The following is an 8,816-nucleotide window of genomic DNA, read 5'->3' as shown; positions in this document are numbered from 1 at the left end:
ATCTACATAGTATGTCCTTATTATGTACAAAATTTGATGAAATTCTGTTATGTGGTTTCAGAGGAGTTGAGATGACAAACTGTTGCAGAAGAAGCTCATTGAAGTAAATAAGTTCAAAGGGGGGTAACTCCTAGAAAAAAATGAATCGTAATTTCCTGTCAATATGCTCATCTACGTAGTATGTCCTTATTATCTACAAAATTTCATGAAATTCTGTTGTGTGGTTTCAGAGGAATTGAGATGACAAACTGTTGCAGTAGTACATTAAAGTAAATAAGTTCAAAGGAGCGTATCTTCTAGAAAAAAAATTGAATCGTAATTTCCTGTCGATATGCACATCTACATAGTATGTCCTTGTCTTAAAAGGTTTCATGAAATTCTGTTGTGTAGTTTCAGAGGAGTTGCGATGACAAATTGTTGCAGTAGTACATTAAAGTAAATTAGTTCAAAGGGGCGTAAGTCCTAGAAAAAATGAATCATAATTTCCTGTCGATATGCACATCTACATAATATGTTCTTATTATCTAAAAAGGTTTCATGAAATTCTGTTGTGTGGTTTTAGAGGAGTTGCGATGACAGACTTTTGCAGTAGTGCATGAAAGTAAATAAGTTCAAAGGGGTGTAACTTCAAAAAAAATGAATCTTACTTTTCTGTCGATATGCTTAACTACATAGTATGTTCTTATTATCTAAAAAGGTTTCGTGAAATTCTGTTGTGTGGTTTGATAGGAGTTGCGATGACAGACAGACAGACAGACAGACAGACGGACGGGCCAAAAACATTATACCTTCCGCAACTCCTTTCGTTGGGTATAATAATGCATAAATACGAATAACAGGAATCTCTAAAAATACTACTCCGTATTAAAATAATATCAACAAAAGATTACTCGGCTGCAATTAAAGACAAATAACATCAAACAAAACATAGTCCTGATAGACTGACTAAATAGAATTTCTAATTTTCACTTTCTGAAGTATTTGCAAGAAAGGATATTCATTCAATATAAAAGAAAGGAATTTACATTTAGGCTTGCGCAGTTAATACTCAAAGGAGGTATGATACTTTGACGATATAAATCGCCCGTAATGAATAAGCATTAAAAAGCAAAAAAAAAAACAAAACTCAATTATTTTTGAACATGTCAAAAAGTATTGAATTATATATCTGAAGCAACGCCGTTTATTTCTTCACGTCAGGTGAACTCAAGACCAAATTAATAAAAAAAAATATTTCTATGCATTTACTAAGTTTATGGTCAATTAAATTTTACCAACTAAAATAGTTAACTGCATAGTCAACAGAATTTAGATTTTGAGCTGTTTTAATTTTATTTTTATACTTTTAAACGACTTTTTTCTTCAAAACATCACCTTGAAGTTCTTTGTTTGATATTAGGCAGTTATTAAATTGATATGTTGTAATCAATGCCAATATAACCGTATCTAATACAGATGGGAAGTATCACTTTAATATATATATATATAATTAAACACCATTGCTTTGATTTATTATTATTTCTCATTTTTCTTTCATGGTGTGCATTTTTATAATTTGAAAATACGTCCGTCATTAATGGATCACTATGCAACAGCATTAAATATAAATGATACATTAACAAATAAAACGATGTAGGAAATAGTTACATATTTTTGTTTTTGTCTATTTTTTGTACTTTAGTTTCTGGAGCTAATTTATTTTGTTTTCTCGAAGCTATTACTCGTAAATCGAGTCTGCCCATGAATAAATCAGAAAGATATTTGAGAGAATAACACATGCAAAGATTTTTCGGACGATAATATATTATACAAGTGAACCCCTTGTGAATAGTCAACTAGTTAACATATTATCTATAGTAATGTTGTCGAATTTAAATTGAAAAAAACAAAACAAAATACAATAATTCCATTTATGACTTACCGTTATGTATATATTTGACACCAAAATCAGGCGTCTTATCAGTTAGATTTATGAAATCGAATATTAATGATTGAGTGTCGGGTACACAAAATGTATTTTCAAACATTTGAATGCAAAACATTAAGTACATCATATTTTAAACAATAGAATAATACATAAAATGAATAATAGGAATCGCCAAAAATTCGACACAGAGCAGCAAATCTCGTCAACCACCAAAAACCGATTTAAAACAAAATAAAAAAACATGCATACAAATACAAACAACCACACCCAAAACGTGGTTAAGATAACATGAATTGATGACGGCACACACTATGGGTTACAATAGTGTGCTCTAACAAGATAACATGAATTGATGCCGGCACACACTGTGGGTTACAATAGTGTGCTCTAACAAGATAACATGAATTGATGCCGGCACACACTTTGGGTTACAATAGTGTGCTCTAACAAGATAGCATGAAGTGATGGCGGCACACACTTTGGTAACAATAGTGTGCTCTAACTTCCCCTTTGACTATTCAGACCTAATATCGAAAAATGTAAATGCAAAGTAAAAAAATTCAAATTGCAATTATTAACAGGATGGCCGCTTATTTCAACTAGGCAAGGTCAACGTGTGATTGTTGCAACCATGTGTTATGTTAGGTAGTCACAACTGATGTTTGGAAACAAAAAGAATGAAAAACATCAGAACCAATAATTCAATCAGATTGCCTGAAGTTTAATCATAAAATTTTATTGTTTTAGTTTTATTACGGCATAACAATTCAAAGTAGTGTGGAAAAATTAAACTTTTACGTGAAACGTTATATGTATAGATAGCTTGCTAAACACGACTCCTTTTTAACTGTTCGAAAGTTCTGTGTAACTGTTAACAATTAAACTAAAAAAAAACCATGGCCTGATTTGTGGTGATTAAAAAAAGAAAATCAACCAACAGCAACGGATAGAACATGTTTATTGAGGTTTTGTTTTATGTAATTTTAAGTAGCAAGCACATAGTAGGGACATTATGATTTTGACTTGACGATTGCAGTGTTCAGATGAAGTCACTTTTTGAATAAGGTTGCCATGGGACACTGTAAAATACATACAGACGGTATTAAAAAAACAATTTTAACTAAGCGTTAAATACAAACAGAAGATATTATTGTTTTTAAAAATAATAAAGATATCATTAAACCAACATTACAGCTCCCTTATTTTAATATTTTAACAATCGCATATTTAGATTAATTTAGCACTATTTGCCATATTAGCTTGCATAAAATGTTCACCAAAATAGAATACATATGAAATACTCTGAGAAGTTTACCAGTGACTATAATTGAATTAACAAAATTGATTCACCTAAAAAATTTGCAATAATTTACCTCAATACGGGATGGCTAAACAATTTTATTGGACATTTGTTAGATTATGAAAGTTCATGTACAAAAGATGTTATCAATTATGCATAATTTCTCGAATGGCAATATTATATGTATATAAAAAAAACCCATTGGTTTAGTAGTGTTGCTGGTTCATTGAACAATAAATATCCTACCTCTCCCTTTAATCATACATATGAAAAATATGACATGCTAGAAATAAAGGACTTTTGACATTTTTACGTATGTATTTGTACTTTTTCGTTCGTTTCTTTTCTTGCCCTTTTTCTCTTTTGATAAGAAAGACGTAAAAAGTAAAATAACAAAAATACCGAACTCTGGGCTTACCCTTGAAACCCTGTGTCACGACTGCAATTGCTGCTGTAATTGTTAAAGTGTAATTATGATCAGAAAAATGAACAAAATATGGAGATGAGGAATAATTGTCAATGAAACAATGACTATGAGGATAATACGGGGAAATAAAATTAAAAAAACGTTACAAAACGTATATTCGCAAAATTCCATGCAGGTATTGATGACTTCAGTTTTGATCGTAGACTGGACGTAAATATTAATTTGAAAAGAAGGAGAGAAAAATAATTTAAAGTATTGCTCTCGATCATTATAAATATTGTCCAAATTAATTTTTTTCGCTAAATGACAAAAACTGAAAAAATGAACTGGAAGACAGATTTTATAATAATATAGTTATCTTTAACTCCTGTCTTTTTGCTGCCGCCGAATATCTTTAATTTAATCGATAATATAAGGGAAGATTTTATTTTGACTACTTAAATGAATCTTTTTTTTATGAAACATATAATACCTATTTATAGATTTTTCAAAATGGTATAAATATAAATTTTTAATTATAATTAGTTATCAAAGGTATAAACGACATCCGTGTAATTTAAAATATTTAAACAAGCAAAAAGGATTTTAGTCAATAATGTTATATAATAAAATGTAATTTGAAAACAGATAATGACTTTATTCTGAATGATCATGAAATATTTACATTGTATTGACATACATTTCATTGTTATCTATTTTAATTAATATTGGTACTTGCAACATCCTTGTCCTTAAAAATACTCCGATTCACTCCGATGCAGGCAAGCAACGTTTGGTCTAGCCATATTTCAAAGTGTTTCAATACATATGAAATGTATTATATGTCTGTTGTTTTAATATTTATTTTAATTTAAAAAGATTTAGAAATTATACCAGATATAGTTGTTTGTTTTGTCGAAATTCAGTATGGCAAGACACAGTGAGGTTACAATTCGTAAATATTAAGGGTTACTAAAATTTGACAACATCATCAAAATTGTAGTTAAGCGATTTAAGAAAGTTATTAGTTGGTCATATTTTACGTTTTACCTCATTATAATCTTTTTAAAACCTCACAGTACATAATACAGGGAAATTAGGAAATTGTTGGAGGGTATTTCAGATAGATTGGCGTCAATTGAGGGTCAACTGACGCTGTGTCCTTAAAAATTACTCATTTAAACACAACCCATTTACTAAATTTCATCCCACATCAACCACTTAATTAAATGACTTACTCTTCGTGTCATATATACTGAACGAAAACGAAATTGGGTAGATTATTTCATACTCTTAATCATCTCGGACCTATATAAATTGTGGAAAAAATAGAAACTATCAATAAAGTATGTTTATCAAGTGGGTCTCATTAGGGTATAAGCGTGACATGCCGATTTTTAAGCGTAACACGCAAAAGTCAAATTCTTGTGCCGTGAAAACGAGAAATGAAGTCTAGCGGGACAAGGAAGTTACAAAAAATAAGAACTGCTTTCGTACATAGTGTAAGCGAAATGCGGGAATCTGACAAAACAGTAAGTTGGATTCCTGATCAGAACCCCCAAATGAGATCCCTATTAAGGAGTGTCGTAGTTCATGCATGTATTAAGCACTAAAAAGGGGCAATATGTATGTGCCTGTTACAAGTCAGGAACCTGTAATTCAGTGGTTCTCGTTTGGTTATGTGTTACATATTTGTTATTCGTTCATTTTGTTTTGTTATATAAATGAGGCCGTTAGTTTTCTCGTTTGAATTGTTTTACGTTGTCATTTAGGGGCTTTTTATAGCTGACTCTGTAGTATGGGCTTTGCTCATTGTTGAAGGCCATATGGTGACCTATAGTTGTTAATTTCTGTGTAATTTTGGTCTCTTGTGGAGAGTTGTCTCATTGGCAATCATACCACATCTTCTTTTTTATAATAAGTGTTGTGGTGGTAACCTTTTAAAGTAAAAAAACTGAGTTACAAATTCTATCGGTAAATCATGTATAATTTAAGTAATTATACACATCAATACCAGCTCCTGGATGTGTGTTGTGGTGGTAACCTTTTTAACCCAAATTAATTTCAAATTATATTAGAAAGTAATGTTTAATTTATATAATTATATATATTAATACCGGTGGATTCCTATGGGTTATATACAAAATGTGAGACGAAAAATTAATAAACCTAGCCGTTTTACAATGTTTCGTAGCGTCATAAAGTAGAAAATAGCATATTATTCTAGTAGATCAGACTTGTAAAATCAAATTCATTACGTGGCCTTTATGGAGTCCTGAGAAAAAAATGTCTCCTTACTGCTAAATGTGCTGCTTAAGGGCAATGAGTGAGTAACCAAAAGTTATCTAGACCAACATGGCTTTTGGTCTTCAACAAAAACAATTAAAGGGCTCTCAAGAGCTTGAATCGATTCCTGTTATGTTTTGCTTTAATCTTTCATCAACGATTATTTTGGCTTTTCAATATCGAATTATAAGTGGCTTAAAAACGCATTTTGATGTTCTTTATGTCTGTCATATTTTCTTCAAAGGCAAAACAAATGTTCCATTTTAGCCATAGTGGCTATATTTATTGACGTGCCAAGAAATAAAATACAAAATTTATACTAGATACTCTGAAACTTATTCAGCCCAAAATTGGCTAAAATTGATTCAGAAGTTTCAAAGAAAAAGATTTTTGAAAATCAGCAAACTAGATTGACAGATTGTGACAAATTATCTTGAAAGGGAAATAACTCCTAAATTTGCAATTTCGGTCATATAAACTTATTGGTAGATCTTATTTTGTTGACCAGTTTTGCTGTTTAGTTTATCTTCATCTATAATAATATTCAAGATAATAACCGAAAACTGCAAAATGTCTTAAAAATCACCAATTCAGGAGGCAAAGACCTGCAAAGGAGATACTCGATTCGGCTGATAATTTCAGGACTGGTAGACCTTGACCTAATTAATACTTTTTACTCATTGTTTGATTTGCTCTAAATGCTTTTTTGAGATAAGAGTTAAAACAAAATGCATTTAACCCTATGTTCTATTCTTACCCATGGTGGCCATGTATTCTGAGGTATCAGAAGATAAAACACAATCTTTATTTTAGATAAATTTTAAAGAATCATGCAGCTTAAGTTTGGTTTAATTTGGATCAGTAGATTCAAAGGAGAAAATGTTTAAAAATAGAAAACACGATAAACAAATTGTGTATAATTGTCCTTATAGTCCAATAACTCATTAAGGGGTCAATTGACAATGTCGGTCGAAATAAGTTATTTGTAGAGCTTACTTTGCTGGTCATTTTAACTGTTTACAGTTCATATTTATCTAAAATAATATTCAAGAAAGAAATAAATCCTGCTAAATTTCCTTAAAATTACCAATTTAGTGGCAGCAACCTAACAATGTTGACTGTTGTACCCCTATTGGTGACATGTTTACCCTTTTGTCTGTTTGTTTTGGTCACACATCGTTGTCAACATAATGGAATTTTGTTCAACTGTCAAACAAGTGAGAGGTGTAGCTAGCTATAAAATCAGGTTTAATCCACCATTTTCTACATAGGAAAATGCCTGTACCAAGTCAGGAATATGACAGTTGTTATCTATTCGTTTGATGTGTTTGAGATTTTGATTTTGCCACTTGATTTAAGACTTTCCATTTTGAATTTTCCTCGGAGTGCATTATATTTGTTATTTTACTTTTTTTTAGTGATATATTTTTTTTTTATATAAAAACTTTATTCTGATGAATCGTAAAATATTTACATTGATTGTATTGAAATACCGTTTGTACTTGTTTGACTTAAAACTATTTTGATTTGAGTGACTCTGATGAGTGTTATGTAGACGAACTGCGCGTCTGCCGTATCAAATTATAAGTCCGGTACCTTTGATAAATATTAATTAGAATTGGTACTTGCAACATATTTCTACTTAAAATTAACTCCGATACAGACGAAAAAGGTAGGCTAGTCATATTTCAAAGTGTTTTAATCTATATAAAATGTATTGTATATGTCTGTTGCTTTGAAAATGTTTGATATTTATTTTAATTTAAAGAGACTAAGAAATTATGCCTACGACGTATTCGGTAATGAAAGACATAGTCAGGCTACATACACTTCGTCAACAATTAGGTTTACTAGTACTTAAATTTGCCAATATCATCAAAATTGCTGTATTAGTCATTTGACGAATTTATAATGTGGTCATCTGTTCGGTATTATCCAATATTATTACATTGGTCGCAATAAATTACATAGATTTTCCATTGAAATAAAAACCGATAATCTCACAGGTGAAATAAACGTGGTTAATTCACTCCTTTAGCGTCATACAGAAATTGGCGTTGTCAAGACGTCGATTACGTCGGATCATAACAAATTGCAAAAGCGTAGAAAAAGATATAGTTCCTTACAATGTAATAAAAAGAATAAATAATCAAAGAATTAAAATATCGAAAAATATTCAACACGTGACCGAACAACACTAATAATTTAAGTCAAATGTGTTGTTCGGTCACTCATTGAATATTTTTCTCTATTTGATTTCTTCGATTAGTTATGTATTTAAATCTAACCAATATCCACCATTTTTTAGCATGACGTACTCTTTGCGTCAAAAATATCTCACAAAAACGAAGTTTGAACATTATTTCAATCTCTAAATCATCATGGACGTTATAAATTGTGAAAAAAATAAACAGAAACTATAAATAAAGTTGTTTTTCTTTCTTTCTTAGTTTATGCATATATTTGGCACTCAAAATAAAAAAAGAAATATGAGTTGTGGTGGTAACCTTTCAAAATGAACAAATTGATAACAAATTATATAAGAAAATTATGTATAATTCATATAATTGTATATACATGTATATATTAATACCAGCTCCTAGATATGTAATGTGATGGTAACCTTTTTAACTCAAATAATTTCAAATTATATTAGAAAGTGATGTTTAATTTATATAATTATATATATTAATACTAGTTCCTGTGTTTCTATGGGTTATATACAAAATGTGAGACTAAAATTAGTAAATCTAGCCGTTTTGCAATGTCTCTAGGCGTAAAAAAAGTAGCAAATAGCATATTTTATCCTTGTAGATCAGACTAGTTTAATAGAATTAATTACGTGGCATTTATGAAGTACTTTACAAATTTACTTTTTAACTTATGTTTTCGTCTCC

Source organism: Mytilus edulis, chromosome 9 (assembly GCF_963676685.1).
Source record: "Mytilus edulis chromosome 9, xbMytEdul2.2, whole genome shotgun sequence".
Lineage (NCBI taxonomy): Eukaryota > Metazoa > Mollusca > Bivalvia > Mytilida > Mytilidae > Mytilus > Mytilus edulis.
Note: the sequence above shows the minus strand (reverse complement) of the source record.